The sequence below is a fragment of the Amblyomma mixtum genome, chromosome 2 (genome assembly GCF_055824585.1).
Source record: "Amblyomma mixtum isolate Tamu chromosome 2, ASM5582458v1, whole genome shotgun sequence".
Lineage (NCBI taxonomy): Eukaryota > Metazoa > Arthropoda > Arachnida > Ixodida > Ixodidae > Amblyomma > Amblyomma mixtum.
Genome location: NC_143013.1, coordinates 184,091,299 through 184,108,361, shown reverse-complemented (window position 1 = coordinate 184,108,361; position 17,063 = coordinate 184,091,299). Strand labels below are relative to the sequence as shown.

The 17,063-nt window shown below is 45.7% G+C and overlaps 1 protein-coding gene across 4 annotated transcripts in view; it reads right to left on the bottom strand.

Annotated features, from left to right (window-relative positions):
* The window catches only part of LOC149361789 (monocarboxylate transporter 12-like), a 67,569-nt gene that overhangs the window by 36,055 nt on the left and 14,451 nt on the right, over positions 1-17,063 (bottom strand). The window contains exon 1 of one of the 4 annotated variants that reach the window (XM_089572820.1): positions 10,236-10,386. The exons of the other annotated variants lie outside the window; for them this stretch is intronic. The gene's annotated coding sequence lies outside the window, so the exon portion shown is untranslated. Of the gene's footprint in view, positions 1-10,235; positions 10,387-17,063 lie in introns of those variants that run through there. 4 annotated transcript variants of the gene reach the window in all.

Sequence of the window (17,063 nt, the reverse complement as noted above, 5' to 3'; positions counted from 1 at the left end):
AGTCATAACTGTTCGATGCAATCGATGCGCACATTTTAAAAGAAAGATTTTGCTACATAGCACAAAAATGGCCCAATAACTTCAATACTTTTATAAGCGTATCTTACTATTTTCCGATTTTAAAATTGTTTGTCCTGCAGTGTTGGGCATGTGCAGCTTCTGCAAGCCTATTTAGTTATAAGCGGGTATTTGAAGGGCAACAGGAAATGTGGTGCAGAAAGATCTCTCATACTGAATTGGCCGCAAAGGTTCGAGGGAGACATCTAAGTGTGGAGCCATTAATCAGCAGCGCAATTTTGAGCAACTATGTGGGTAACCCAGGCGATCAGGTAGCGCTGGTCGTCCAGGTCTGTGCTAGAGAGGATAGCCTCCAATTGGCCCGGCGAGACGGGGGTATGGGGTTTCTGAGGGAGATGTTTTCACACATATATGTCAATGATTTATGGGATCATGTAAAATTGGCCACAATATATCTTTACGCTGATGACACTTTCTCGTGACGACCAATAGCGAATTTTACTGACCAATAAGGTTACTGACTGACTGGTTTCTAATTCTACTCAACGGCACACAATATGCAGTTGTTTCCTCAGCTGACATAAGAATGCATCAAACAAATGATCAATATTTTCCCGTGCTAGCAACTGTTTAGGATGTTGTTGCGTCCCTATAACTGGAGGGCAGACTGGCAATTACCTTTTCCTATTTATTGACTAAAATTTCTCATTAAACACACACTGGACACGCTTGCGCAAAACGCCCAGAAGTGTTGCATGCCTTCTCATAATCATTTTGGATTTTCTCTATGAGATAATAAGCCGCCCAGGCGTTGAGGTATAGTGCGCTTAGACATGTTGTGCGTTGCTTCTTCAATAGTTCCGGCACATAAAAAAGTATAATTAACAGGTTTCTAAAAAAAATTGCAAAAATGTTCTTTAAGTGCCTCAGCCAAAGAGGCTTATCAGTGTAGTCGAAGCAGTCGGTTTGTCTTCATATGAGAACCTATTGAAGCAGACTATCATGCTAAATTATTTTTGGGATGGCTGATGTAGACGATATTGTCGAAGGTTTTTTGTTTTTGCAAAACTGCGATTCAGCCCCAAAACACTTCTTGTTTTAAGAGGGCCTGTTTTTCCTGCAAGCAGTTGCTCCAGGAAATGTGGTAAGAGCACGAGAACGTCACAAAACGGAGAACAGGACACACACAGTGCTATGAATTTATGCGTGTATTCTAGGAGATGGGCAGTACATAAGGAAAACAAAGCATGGCACACAGGGAAAAAAAGAGACAACGTGAATGAACAGGTTGGATTTATATTTCATGAGATATATATTCGATTTATTTAGTTCTCAACGAAGCAGATGGGCCACTGACACATGGAATAACGCCAATTGTCGGGTTAGTTGGTTGCGATCCATAAGTATCAGCACAGCGAACACAAAACTGGGAGAAGAAGATAATGCAGAGCTCTGACTTCCAAACTTTATTTGAAAGCAAACTACAGCCGCACTTATATATACACCAGCTTGTACCTGGTGTGGGTATATATGTGCGGGTTGAGTTTTGTTTGAATAAAAGTTGGAAGATCAAGCGCTCTGTACTACCTTCTCCTTCTTCTTTCAGTCTTGTTTTTGCGCTGCTGATACATATGACACATGGAGCATGGTGGTTTGCGGTGGGATAAGCTTCTACAATCTCCTTATTTATCCAGGATTCGCCCTTCTCCGTAGTTTGTCAGGCTTGGTATCTCTGTTGACATTCTCTTTTGCTGCTGGCTCGACACTAGGCCACCAGATTTCCAGATACGGCTGTACTATGTCTGCTTTGGTTTTGTGTTTTAGTAGACGTGCATTCAAGCAGCTACCAATCAGGCCGACAAAAATCCGCGCCACGTGAGGGAAACAGAAAAATGACTTGTTTTGAACATGGGACCAAAGAGTTTCGATGATAGGTGAGGTAAGCATTTTTATGAGCCTCCGGTAATCTTTCCAAATTTGCACGCAAGACCATTCTCATAAGTTCTTCAGAAGCGGACAATAAGACTGACCTGTTGCTGATTGCCTATTTTCTTTATTTGATGGAAAAAGCCGTGTAGATAAAGGACCACCGTTGTCTTACTTTTGTTGCGAGCGTTCAGAGAAAGGTTTTCATCGCCTAAACTTTTAGTTGTCATTTTTCATTTTAGTAAACAACCAATCCGCTGGTACTTCCACCCTTGTTAACCCTAGGAAAAAGGGTAGCATCAAAAGCTTGCGCGTCACCTGCACAATCACTTTATCAAACAGTGAGTGGAATGACTCGCATGGCGTGCTGCCTTATCAAAACCAGGCGGGACACACGTCTTGAGCACTTGCGAAACTTTTAAAACTAAGCGCCATTGATATTTGAAGAGCTTTGGGCTAGTATCATCATCAGCTCACATGTTTCTTTGTGAGCAAGAAAACTGCATATAGACACAAAATTATGAACCCTGTACCGCTGAGAGGCATTCGCCGTTAGGTTACAGCAAGAGTGATATGTTACCCACTCATGATGGCAAATCCTTAAGGCCATATTGTGTCCCTTTTATCTTTATTGAATTGCCGGACAATAGGTGTATTTAGTTTGCAGGATAAGGCTTAGAGCTGCTGTGATAACGTAAAAGGAAAAGTGCAACTGCAATCCTCATTGAAAACTTGTCAGGTTTATCTTAATCTGCTTTATTTTTTTTTGTCAAAGTGCAATTGATGTTTCTCAAAGATAGCCCCGGCTGCCGGGTGGTTGCACACAATCCCACTTGTGGCTTTGTCGCACGCGTACTTATAATAGGTGGCTACCAATGCAGCTCAATGAAGTATTCCATTGTATTCTACTTGGGGCATTCCCGTGTGTAATGGTAGAGCTTTGGACAGGCGCCATAAAAGAGGAAATTTGCGGCAGAGTGTGCAGTAAAATGTGCACTTAAACACTGCGTAGGGAAAAGTTTTAGTCTCGACTTGGCCCAGGAGGCCGCCTCCTCTTCGCCGAGATGTTGGTGAAGTGGCGAGTATGTTCTATGCAAGAGTCGGTAATTTCTGACTATATACGAGTAAGTAGGTGGGATGGGCTCCGCCTGTTCTGAGCTAGGATAATCTTCCACTGGCAGCGGCAGGATAAGTTCTCGGGCTGTTATAAGTACCCGCTCATTGCCAGGGATATGTGCATGTCCACGTGTCCAGACGAGGCGGGTTTTCAGGATGCTATGGGTGCGATGTAGGAACGTAAACGAGGTAATGGAGCTGCGGGTCTGTGCGCAGCTATAACAGCCAGTTTGCGAATTTCTGATGATAACTGATTGACCCGGTGGCCTTCTTTGTACTGCCAGGTCTATGGTGAACTCTTCAGACTCTATGCTATTTTTAGTGCGCACTGTGACTGTGCTGATTGCCACCCTTTTAGTAAAGCATCACCGCTATCGCCATAATTACTCTAGGGATTGTTGTGTCGCCTGTGTATAGAGTTCGTTCTTTGTTACCACATATAAGGTGCTTGGCTATTGCCCTCGCTTTGCGTCTTCCCTCGTGCAATTCCGAATGCATGCTCCTATGTATTAGAGCACCGAAGGCGTAGACGCTTAATTCCGGGACGATGCACTTAGATTCAGAGGAAGCAATGATTGGTGGTTCGGTACCTGAGTTGCCGCAATCGATTTCTGCCCGTGGAGGCACGTTTGAGTCTTTGAAGGTGGTTTATTTTATGGATGTCAATAAGCTTACTAAATGTATTTTGGGGTGCCTAGTTGTAGCGCTTTACTTGTTGTGGAGTAGACGAGTAGTTAGGGGCAATTTTCACGGCTGTACGGATGGGAATACCCAGTTCTTTGGACACAGTTTGCGTTAGCGATAGTAAGGGGCGTGGTATGTAAGACAGCTGGTAATGAGGGCGTAGATAATATGAAGGGCAGCCATTTCTCTAAGCCCACAATGGCGGTTAGTTTCTCTTCTTACCATGTGAATTATTTGGTTTGTCTCTCGTCTTGGAAGCGCAAGGGTGTATGTAGCTCTCGCGTTCGCTTGCATATATAGTCCGAGTAATCGGAGCATCTTGACCCTGTTAACAGATTCTCCCTCGATACCGACTTCTCTGCCTGACTTCTCTGACCGGCACTCCTCCTGCATCTTTGCACGATAAGGAATTCTGACTTTTGGACCTTGCAGGCTAGGCCTCTTAGTCATGCATACTTCTGCAGTATTCGAAGCTCTCTGAAGTGCATCTGTAATCTCTTCATACAGCCGTGTGTGGCCCAGATTGTGCTATCGTCTACATAAGTGCGACGGGAATTCCCAGAATAGCATTTCGCAATGGGAGCAAATTTCTCATGACGATGTTGAACAGCGTGCGAGATAAAACTCACACTTGTAGTGTTCCCTTTTCTGCGAAGAGAACTGCATCAACCAGGTTTGGTGTCATCAAATGCCGATAGTGATAGTTCTAATCTGGAGGAAGGCTCTAATGTAAGTGTTCGTTCTTCGGCCGCATTTGGTGGTCGCAAGATGACTTCAAATTACTTTTAAAAAATTACTTTGCTTAAAATTACTTTCTAAAATGCCTCTCAGAAGGACGTCCTGTGCGGCTTGATGTTGTCATGATCCAAGGGGGCTGCACTCTGGCCAGGATATCATGGTCAAACAGCTTCCATTTGCGCGATGTGAGGGAGATGAGTCTCAAATAGGTTAATGTCGATTGTTTTCAAGGTGGTTATGAGGTTTATGTTGGCAGGTCTCCACTCCTTTGGATTTGTTTCGTACAGTCACAGGAGATTAAGAAGTTTATTAGTCCTCAATAGATTTGTCAAGATGTTGAGCAGGCGGAATTGGATACGCTTTAGCCTCCCCACATTATGGGAACAATCATATGCGTTTAATTGAAAGGAACCGCAAGCCATATGTGGTGCATTTAGCCTTTCTAAACCTAAGGGGACACGCGGGTGAAAAAATAAGAATTCTTTTCGAGAACTTTAATTTAATTTTTGCTTTTTTTATTACGTGAAGCCTTTGTATTTCACGTCTAACAATACCGGTGCTGAATATTAAGTCAAAATTCCTGAAACCCGCAATGTAAACACGCCAAGTGACCGGAAATGATCACAATTCAGCTACTTTCACTATAGGGAAAATTCAAGTAGCGGCTCGGAAAGGGAGCGTTCTTGTTTCAGACGCATTCTTCGGGAGTTTAGTGGCTTGAACACAACTTCAAAACTCGCGTTTTCTATTTCTGCGTATTCTGCATCGCCACCGCCTCTTTAAATAACTTGGTACGTAGTTTTATTCGTTTGTAATATCACACAACCTCACTGCTTTTGCATGGCCTTATTGCCGTTGTTCTCATTGCATCAGAATAAAACTTTATATGGATATGCTTTTCTGTATGCAGAGTATGGGTGTACATTTATATTGGAATTTGTGGTAGGGAGGGAGAACCAAATTTGTTACAGCCGTTGTACACCTCTCTTGAAGGGACATTGTAAATCACATTTTTTTTAAACCTCCATCATATTATATGACAAACTTTTGTTTTATTCAATAAAAGGAATCATATTGAGCAATGCAAGATATTTCTGATAGCTGGCGTTTACTTATACTGGCGACTAACGCGCACACAAAAATATCCCCACATTACAAATGCGTGAGTGCAGCGGTAGCAAGTTTTTCGCTGTTATCTCTACGCAGCAAAAAGGTGACAATGGATATGTGTAGCCTTTTGGTTTCATGGTCCTGATTTGCAAGTGCATTAGTTAATCACTTTGCTCAATTAGTGGCGACATTCTGGTACAGCCTTGGAAACATGCCATCATCATCCCACCCATGCGGCGCTCGTACTGAACCTGTGGTAGCGGATGTGGGTCACTTGTAACACTAAACACGACAATAATACAACACTACAAAAATAGAACAGCAGTCAGCTGTAGCAGTTAATAGCAGTCATTTCCCGCGTTCCATGGATGGGGAAGTAAGATCAGAGCGCCAGCACATTGTACTATGAAAATCTAGCCAGCGAAGCTATTTGAACCTCTCAGTGCTTTCATGACTGTTCCAAGCTAGTGTACAGTTCACCAGAAGGGCACTGCCGGGTGGTAGTTCGTGACTGGCTGCGCAATGGCAAATATGTATGCCACCCCCACCCTTCTGTCAGAACATTGAATAGGATACAAATAACGCATATTTACGAAGTGTATAGAGAAATGTAACCATGATTGTTAAAAAGGCTGGGCGTCCTAAGCATGCTACACTAAAAGTCTGGTGATCAGAGTCGTGTGGCTGATTACGCAGGATTTTTCTTGTTCTTAAATGTTAGAAAAAAAAAAGTGGCTTATCAGCTAAATGTTAAATATTAGCCTCTGGAGATAAGTGTTGTTTGGAACGGTGCAAATCTGGTTCGAAAACGGCAATTTGTAATGTTTACAACTAGGTGCGATTTCATTTCATTTCATTTCATTTATTTGTCCCTTAAAGGCCCGAAGGCATTACATAAGGGGGGGCGTACATACAGGTTGGGGGGCAGTGGCAGAGAACACACAAAAAAAAAAGAAAGGGGGAAAAATACACGGGGTACAAAAAGAGTACAATAATATACAAACTAAAAGCAAGAAATAAACATACAAAAAGAAAACAAGGAACAGTTGGCACTTCGGTGTCGCAGTATGAATATGTTTATGAGAAGTAATTAGCCAGTTTCTCGCGGAAAAGGCGGCGATCGGTGCATGTTATTATGTTGTCGGGAAGGCCATTCCAGAGCACTATGGAGTCGGGAAAAAATGAACGGCTCATTGCGGAGGTGCGGATTTTAATGCGTACGATTGGGTTACTGTGGTTTAGGCGGGATGACGTACGTGGGGGTGGCTGCAGCAACAAATGTCTTGGTGAGCGATAAAAGAAAGAGTGAAAGAGGCATAGACGGGAAATAACACGGCGAGTTGCTAGTGTTTGAAGGCCGAGGGATCGTTTTAGTAATGTTACGCTGGTATTTCTTGAGTACTGCGATGTAATGAAACGGGCGGCGCGATTTTGAATGGCTTCAAGGTCTGAGATGAGATACGATTGTGATGGATGCCAGACAGATGACGCGTACTCCAGTTTAGGACGTACGAATGTTATATACTTCACTTCAGCTTTTTTACTTCAACTTTTTTACTTCAGGTGATGCAGATTTTAGATTGCGCCGGAGAAAACCAAGTGTGCGTGATGCTTTGGAACAGATGGTCTGAATGTGTGTTGTCCATGACAGCGATGATGTGCTGTGTACTCCTAGGTATTTATAAGATGATGTTCTGGTGACGGCGACCGATTTTATGTTGTAAGTGCTATCAATAAGTGTGTTTTTGCGGGAGAATGATATGGATTGGCATTTATTTAGATTAAGAGGCATGTGCCATTTGTCACACCACGCTGAGATAGCGGTAATGGCGCTAGCGCCGTGGATGGGGCTGTAAATTACGCAGTCATCTGCGAATAAACGTAGCGTGGATTTTATGTTAATCGGTAGGTCATTGATGTAGATGAGGAATAAAATAGGTGATAAGCCTGCACCTTGAGGTACGCCGGATGTTACGTCGGTAAAAGCTGAGCGACAGTTATTAACACAGGTGAACTGCTTACGTCCTTTAAGGAAGTGCTCTAGCCAGGAGAGCAAAGTTTGTGGAATGCCGAGCGATGACAACTTAAAAAGAAGAAGATTATGGGAAACACGATCAAATGCTTTTGAAAAGTCGAGAAAGATAGCGTCGATCTGGACAAGGTTATCTAAGTATTGTAGAATGTCGTGGGTGAATTCGGCGAGCTGGGTCTCACATGACAGCTGCTTGCGGAAGCCGTGTTGATTCGGATAGAAAAAGTTCATTGATTCTAGGTGGGTCATAAGAATGGAAAAAATAATGTGCTCAAGTAGTTTAGACGGTATACTAGTGAGGGAAATGGGACGATAGTTGTTAGGGCACGTGCGGTCATCCGCTTTAAATATGGGTGTAATTTGAGCTTTTTTCCAATCGTAGGGGACAACCCCGGTATCTAAGGATTGCGCAAAAATTAGATGCAGTACCTGGCTAGACAATGAAATGGTATTTTTTAGTAGCTTACTGTTAATTTGATCGCAGCCGGCAGATGTAGATATTTTCAGTGAGGCAATAAGCTTTGATACACCATCAGGGTTAATTTCGATTTTAGGCATTTCTGAGAGTAAGATTTCTGGAATGTGCTCATTAGCAGTAATGTTAGCAGCGGAAAAAACTGACCTAAAGTAATTGTTGAGCGCGGTCGCACAGTGATCGCTTTTGATTGGTTCTCCATCAGCATCTAGGAGTTGTACATGGCGATCTTGTGGTTTATTAGATAGCATGCGCCAGAATTTGTTGGGGTTAGAGTGAAGGATTGATAGTAAATCTTGAGAGTAAAATTTATCTCTAGCACTTGTCAGTTCTGTGGTATACTGTTGGGCGCACAAGCGATATTTTTCCCATGCTAAATGACTATTTTGAAGCTTTGCAGTTCGATACAGGCGCTTCTTTTTGCCAAGGAGAGACTTCAGGCGTTTGTTAAACCATGGATTCTTGGTATCTGATTTAATAAGTAGTGTTGGAACGTGCTTACTTTCCAAATGTAGTAGGGTGTCTTTGTACAAATTCCAGTTTGAGTTAGGTGTGCGATTTAGATAAGTGCAACGAAAGTTGTCGAAAAATTTTGCAAGATCATTGTTCATAGCATCAAAATCAGCCCTTTTGTAGTCTTTTATCAGTTTGCTGGTTGGTGATTTCTTTTTTAAAGGCCGTATATATTTCCACTTGCATAAAAAGAACGCCCATTAACTACAAAAACTACCCCATCACAGAAGTGGGTAGAAAACGGCCGAGAATCGCTCTCTCGGAACAAAATCGGCTCGCCATCAGGGCGCTGCATCGGACGCGCTCATGCGTTTGCAGTAGTCGCAAGATACGCGCATGAACTGCTAACCGGCTAGGGGGCCCACTTTTCAAATGGGTAAAAAAATGTGTGAAAATCATAACTTGGAGTAAGCGTGTAGCCTGGTACTTTTCAACACTGTCTAAAACTATCGACCAGAAGCAGTTGATCTGAAGCCAGTATTTAAAAAGTTGGCGAACTTTTATGACTAATTAACCAACATTGCATAAAGAAAGAAAACCTCATGCCGACTTGGCGACTCGACTGGCAACGCACTGAATTGATTTCAGTCACCTACGAGATTCAATATATTGTATTTAAAGATTGGTCTGGTTTTCCTGGGCCATCCGGTATACAGTTGGAAAAGTGTATTAGAAATTTATCGTTATGCACTGTGTTGTAGCGCATTCAACGCGCTCACTTATAGGCACAACCATACTGACATACTATGTTCTTAAATAACAGCACCACCTTGCACTCATAAGACGAATGGGTATAAGGTTTCACACGGAGGAACATGAGGCGTTTCGTAGCCCAGCTGTAAATTTCCAAGCGACGGAAACTCTGTGGACCTCTTAACTAAATGTTCGAGAGAAGGAATAACCGCGAACTTGGACAAGACGGAAGAACGAGAACAGGACAGGTTCAACAAGGGGAAGCTTTGGGCCAGTAACTAAAACTTCGCATCCTGCTGAACAGGTATTTTCAACCCTGGTGATCAAAACCCTGTAGGGCACTGCAGTCTGGTCAAAGGAGAAATGTGAAACAATTTCAGTTTAACGTCAAAAACCTTTTTGCAAGTCATCTTTGTCACGCGACACTTAGTACGTGACCTTGGCTGATCTCAGCAGCTTCTTTTTACAAGTCATCGTTGAATAACATCAGTAAACTTCCTTTACCCACTTTACCATCATAAACTCCACAACGCGTTCACTTCATGCGCTCTCTAACACGTTTGATCCGACGACGCGTGGTGGCACATGCTTTGCGTGCCCGCCCGGCGCGCTGAGGGCCTGGTTCAAACACCAATGCCGAGGAATTTCATCGTACTGAGGTCATGTGAGAGATACCACTTCCTGTGTTCATATTTTGTGGACAACGTTCCGTAACACGTTTCAATTAGCCAGAGGGATGAACTGCTTTCGCATCAACAACTTTTCCTAAAACTATTTAGCACCTCGTGCTGAATCGTCCAACCTTTTTAACATGATTTCAGCGTACAAGCAAAGCACACCATTACGAAGCTGCCATAGTGCTACGTGCTTGCCAGTACAAAAACCTACAGTCAGGAACGTAAATAGAAAAGAACGGAAATAATAACGCACCTTGGTCGAACGCCTCCGTTTATGACAGCCGGAAAGACGGAAACATCCGCGCACGCACTGCCGCTGTCTGGTGTAGTGTAAGCGAGCAGCACAGATACACTTGGATGTCGACTATCTCGGACGTGGTTGCCGTTGCTTCGCCTGACCGATAACATGTGCTGTTGTTGAGCGCCGGTTCAAAGGTGCGGCATTGGCCTCGTATTTATTATGCGAAGTAGAGAGACCCCTATCGTAGCAGTAGACGCCGAAAGGGCACCGCTATCGCAACTATTTCTACGTCGCTTTTAACAAGAGAACACCAAAGGAAAAATTAGAAGGACGCTTTACCTTCGCCTTAAGAGTACTGCGATAGCGCTTCTCCTTCTCCTTCTTTTCCTCTTTTCTAATTCCTTCTCTTTCTCGCTTGCTACTGATTAATAATTTACAATCAAATCACCGATCTGTGTCATTTCATCCACATTAATATTATGGGGATCCTGGGCATGGCCGCGAATCCAGTGCATACGCCCAGGACAGGGGTATTTTTTGCAAAGTTGAATGGATTGTGTAACTTGGAATGTGCGCCGGACAGCCTCCAGCTGCTTAATGGCGGCAAGGGAGTCGGTGTAAATGTGAACAATATCGAAAGTGGCTATGAGTGGAAGGGAAGCAATGGTACTGTGTTTCGCTTGAAGCTCCAAGGCAAGGGAGGAGCAGGTATCCGTGCTATATGTAGCGCGGGAGTTAAGATGAGGATGGGAGGGACTGTTAACTGCGGTAACTCCCTGCAGTGCTGTGTGTGATGCATCAGTGTATTATGCACCCTGAAGGAAGATTCGCGGCTGATATCGGCGTCGAAGCAGAGGAGCGATTGTCTGTGAGTTGACCGTAGGCCATGGAGGAAGATTCTATAAACGATGAAGCTGAACCACATCTTGCGTGCTCTGTTTTCCTGACACTGGTCGATGATTTCGCTTAATGTATTAAGTTGAGCGTACTCTTGCAGAATGGGTATGGGTGTGATACGAGGAAGATAAGTTATGGCACGCATAGCCTCCCGATTGATTGATTCAAGGGAGTCCCACTGTCGACGGGTGAGGCGATGTAATTGTGCCTGGTACACTATCTGCGGCTGTAGGATGGAGCGCACGAGCTGACGGGCAGTATCAAAACGGGCTCCGCCAGAGCGCATAGCTATGCGTCGGATCAGACCGAGAGTAGCGTGAGCCGATTTTCGGGTCGCGTTTAGCCACGGAGTACAAGTCTCAGATGTCTGAAGTAGAAGACCTAGTACACGCACACTTTCTACTTGAGGAATTTGAGAGTTATCTACCGTGAATGTAAAAGGGGCTGCTTTCCGTAAGCCACTTCTGTTTCCAATGCGAATGAAACAGGAACTATTACATGAGAGGGTCAGAACCAAAGGGGGTAGGCGTGATGTTAAGGCATCCAGCGATTGCTGGCGCACCGACAGCTGCACAGACGCATCTGGATGACAAGAACACATGATTATGTAGTCGGCAAACGCAATGACGCGTACAGAAGGAATTTTCTCTAGCGCTCGGGCAAGAGAGACAAAAGTTACGTTAAATAACGTGGGGGCGAGGATGCAGCCCTGGGGTACACCGCAGTTGGAGGTAAAGTGACCAAAAGGTCATGGACACGTACACTGAAGGTTCTGTTTATTAAAAATATGTGAATTGAAAGGAGAAAGCGATCGGGGAGACCGAGATCTTGAAAGGTGCCAAGCATTGCGGAGTGAAGGACGTCGCCATAGGCCTTTGTGATGTCAGTAGCGATCACCGTACGAACAAGATGACTATGGGGAGAATGGTTAAGTAAGTCCGCAGCCAAAACAGCAAGACCGTCCTCTGTTCCATTTTGAGGGCGGAACCCAATTTGAGATTCTGGATAGCAATCATTCGATTCCGGCCACCATGATAAGCGAGCTGTTAGAATGTGTCCATAAAGCTTGCAGATAGTAGGCGTTAGTGAAAAAGGGCGCAGGTTCGAAACAGAAACGGGCGGCTGGCCTGATTTGGGAATTGGGACAACGTTAGAATGTTTCCACTCTGCTGGAATAACACCAGAATGCCACACACCTTATTGAATGTATCAAGGAGGGACTGTAGAGCAGGTCCTTCAAAAAGGCGAAACAACGAGTAAGGTATGCCATTGTGTAAGGGAGCAGTGCTTGTTTTGAGGCTATCTATGAAGGCCAGCAATTATGCCATATTAAAATCTGCAGTGACCTCCTCAGGGGACTCAGAAATCGATAATATGGGAGGAGGAGTAGGAACGCAGTCATCCTGTGGGAAAAACTGACGGGCTGCCTGTTGTGCAAATCAAACTTCATCCAAACTCAGAGCCAAGCGGGTGGTTTTGGTATAATCCACTACTTGAGAAGTGCGTTCCATGGCGTGAAATACCCGCCAAAGATGTCAGTTACCATGTGCAGAGCGATGGGCACACCATGCAGCCGAGCGTTGTCTGCTAAGTCGCTTTGACTAGTGCCGCGCACGTGCAGCAGCTCGATGAAGAGCTGGGAGAGCTGAAGAGTCATCGGGATTACGAGAAGCATAATAATCCACCCTGCGACGAAGAGCCCAGAGATTAAGAAGATGCATGTCAGGGTTCGGATCATCCTCATGTACAGTAGTGGAGAATGTATAAGTCGACAAAACAGCTGAGAGGGTAGACAGAACATTAGATGGATTCAGTGTAGACAACCGATTATCTGGGCGTACGGTATCACATGGTGTAAAGCGCACGCTGCAGTGTATTTTCCGTAGATGCGAAGTTGTGATAGAGATTAAAATAAGGCTGTGATCACTGCCCCAAATGTCTGGTTCAACAGTCCGACGACGGTTGCCGGGGCCTAACCACCAAGACAAATCAGGCGAATACCGACCATCCCGTTGGCGCGTTGAAGTTTGCGGTTGATTTATGAGTTTAAATGAATGATCTAGAAAGGTGCCATGAATGTCAGCAGCCCGGGAGGAATCCAAAGGGTAGCCCCACGAAGTGTGAGCGGCGATTAAATCTCGGAAACTAAAACAGGGTTGTCTCAGTAGTTATTACGGAGGAAACAAATCCAACCTTGGTTGGGAGATACTGTTCCTGCACGACCGTAAAAAGATACAAGTATCAGTAATGTATGTGTAAGTTTTGCTATAAGGCCATTGACCTTCTGGCGAGTGTTGCACCACCATGAAAGATCGATCGGTGTATGGGGAGCAGCGACGATCAGGGTTGGAAGGAGAATGGGACGCGTAGAAACCAGAGAGGCGAGGAAGGGAATGGTGCTCTTGAAGAAGGAACATCCAGGCCTTGAGTGTGCCGTCAAGCAGGCGGATGTTCACTTCCGATGACTTATTAGCAAAGCCACGGCAGTTCAACTGCACCACCAGAGATGATGCACTATCTATGGCGAGGCCGAAGAGGTTCTATGATGAGGAAGGTCAACTGCTTCATGAGCGCCAATATTTTATCCACTGTCGATGCAGTCACGGTTAATGGGTGGTCGGCACATGATTGTGGCCGAGTGGTTATTGGAGATGATTCCTGTGAACACTGCTCCCCAGTGATTGGTATTTTTCGAGATGAGTGAGAACGACGCTGTTCCCGGCGCTGGGTGAGTTCGTCTGGTCGACGGCGAGCCCCAGCGATGGCGTTTTCTGAAGCCGCGTCTTCATCTGTGGAATCCACATGTGAGGGATGTACTGGTCGTGTTGGTGTATCATTTGATCCACGAAAGTGAGCCACTTATTCGTATGAACGCAGCCTAGAAGACGGGTGCTGGGAAGACGGGTGGTGAGCAGCGGGGTCAGTATAAAGGAAGTTCAGGGAAGTCGTTGTCATCACATTTGAGGGCAGCAGAGCGATTAATGTACGCATATTCTGTTCAACAGAGGGCTTGTTCAGCTTCTTCGCTCGCTTTGTCTTTGGACAAGCGGGAGAGCGTATATCATGGTCCGACAATTTGCATAAGGCGCAAAGAACTGATGGTTCATTCATGTCGACGACAGCTGCAGGATTACGGCAGGTGGTTTTTATATGGCCTTCTTTGTGGCAGTGATAGGAAAAAATACGACGTGGTCGGAAGAGCTGTGGTTTCATAATCGCACCGTAGTAAGTAAGGTACTCCGGCAGAGTCAAAGGGACTTGCAGAACGAGCAAGTATGAGCCCCGGCGTCCCATAGGCCGTGCTTGCAGTACCACGTGAGATTTACAGCGTATGTTTGGCCGTACCTGCTCCGGAGGACTTGTGCTGTCGACATCATAAACTATGCAGCGGAGAGTGTCAGGGCTGGATGCAAAATATATTTGCACCGGGACATGCTTGCTATTGTCCAGAGGGATGTGAGTTACTGCGCACATTTTCTGGGCGTCCACTAAGGATGGCAAGTTTACCGTGATAGTGTTAGACGGGCGAAGAACGACAAATCCACAGTAGTTCGAAGAGCCAAGAGCGTGGTCAATTCTGGCTTGAACATACCGGTTAGGGATTGCTGTCATATCAAAGCGCAATGTGGGCTTGATGGGAAGGCGGAAAGAGTGAGCAGCAGGTGGAAGCGAGGCTTGGCTCACGGGAGGCATCAGTGGAGACGCTAGTGTCGACCCTTGATGGAAGTGCTGACAGGTGTGACGGGCACTGTTTCTTGAGGGAGTGCCACAGCCACGGAGGCGCTGGAGCAGTCCATGGCACAGAGCAGTGTCGTGGCATCGGGGGACAGAGCAGGTTGGAGGTCCGTAGGCGCTGAAGATAACGTAGGCGTGGAGGCTGCGTCAGGTGGCAACACAGCGGGCGCCCGCGTAGTTGTCGTCAACGACGCAGAATCCATGCAGGTGTGTAGCGCAGCCTCGCTCGGCAGCGCAGAGCTAATCCCAGCTTGCGCCTTGGGGTTCCGGCTCGGTTTTTTCACTTCAGAGTCCGCCCACCTGGCCGGGAGTCTCTCCACAGGGGCGTCTTCGGCATTCGTTCTCACGGAGGGCACTGTCCCACCCACACAAGACTCGAGAAAACAGGCAAAACAAGGGGAAAACACAGAGCTAGAAGCGGACACATGATGATGATGATGATGATGATGATGTCCTCGTATCCGCCCTCCAAATCTTCGTCTTCTTCTCGGCCGCATTTACCAGGGCGGCATGGTACACGGCGAGTAATAGTAGTTTCGAAAGCATTCTAACGGAGTAAGCGCACTGAATCGCAGGATGTCTGCGATCAGTTGATCACACGGAGGAACTTAGGTCATTCTTTAACCCAGCTGTACCTTTCCCACCGGTCGGATTACTGGAGAGGGATTGGGCTGAACCTGTGCATTGAGCTCAACGAAAATTCCTTAGTCCGTGTGGTCAACAGGTCTTTCCCAAAAGCTAATCAACTCCGTGCTCAAACTTTTCAAATTGATTTCTAAGCATGCGCAAACTACAATATTACAAAGCTCGCATAGTGTCCACAACTGAAACAATATGTCAGGAATGTAAAGCAAAAGCAGCGACAAGAAGAACGTACCTTGGTCCGACGTCCCTGTCAATTACAGCGTGAAAGGGGAAAACATCTGCGCACATAATACCGGTATCCGACCGACAGTAACCGAGCGGACGAGATGCGTTCGGTTGTTCCCTATCTTCGACGCAGTTCCGTCGCTTCAACCGACCGATAACTTGCGCTGCTGTGCGGCGCCAGTTCAGATATGCAGCAGTGGCCTCATTTTAAAATCAGTAATGCGGCGACTGGAGAGGCCCCCTCTCAAATCAGTAGTGGGCGAAAGAGCGTCACTATCTCAACGATATCTACAGCGCTTATATAACAGAAAAACAACGTACTTGCTCACAGCCAGATAGCTAGGATGACGAATAACGTACCTGCCGGCGCTTGAGATGATTAGAAGCCCATCACGAGCCGTGTTACTGGCCGTGGGTAAAAAGAAATTAAATCTGGCCTTTACTAAGGGAACTGTTGCCAATAGTTCAGATGTCTTGGAGACAAGGTTCTTGAAGCATTAGGAAACTGTCGAAAAAAATGACCGCTGTTCACGCGGCCTGAACCTAGTTATACGAGAGAAAGTTGTGTTTAACATAGTCTCCATTGTATCAAACGAAACGTCAAGGCCAAGGCCGATGGTAAAGCTCAAAGGTCAAGGTAAGGCTCCCAATGATCATAGTCATACGATCGCGTAGTCATACAACCATATCTTGGGACATGCGACTACGCAGTTAAGTTCGGTTTGACCTCGTGAGGCGTTGAAGGGCATTGTCTCATCCACATCGAAATCTGAAGTTGTACCACGAGGAGTAGAGCTCTCACTACAAAAACAAATGTCACAAAATGTTACAGTGAATGTACTGCTTCATAAGCCGGCTCAGCTGTTGTGCGGTAGCCCCATATGCCTGCAACATTACAGAGCTTATGCTTTGTTTCACAATGCCAAAGAGGCGCGTGTGCCTTTCGGCGCCAAAAACAAATTCGCGCCTGAAACTTACTTCACCATGGGGGCAAAGCCAAGAATTGAAACAAAAAGGTGCACCAGCGTAGTCTATTGCTAGCTCGAGCTCGTACAGTCATGAAATATATGGGCTCGAACACGGAAGCACGTGGCAGATAGCCTCGAGCCCAACTTGTTGCGATAAGCGTTAGCGATGGGGGCGAGACACAAAAGGCGCCAGTGTGCTTTGCGATGTCGGTGCACGTTAAAGATCCCCAGGTGGCCGAAATTATTCCGGAGCCCTCCACTACGCACCTCCTTCTTCCTTTCATCTTTCACTCCCTCCTTTATCACTTGGCAAACGGCGCGGTTCAGATGTCCACCGATATGGGAGCCAGATACTGCGCAGTTTCCTTCC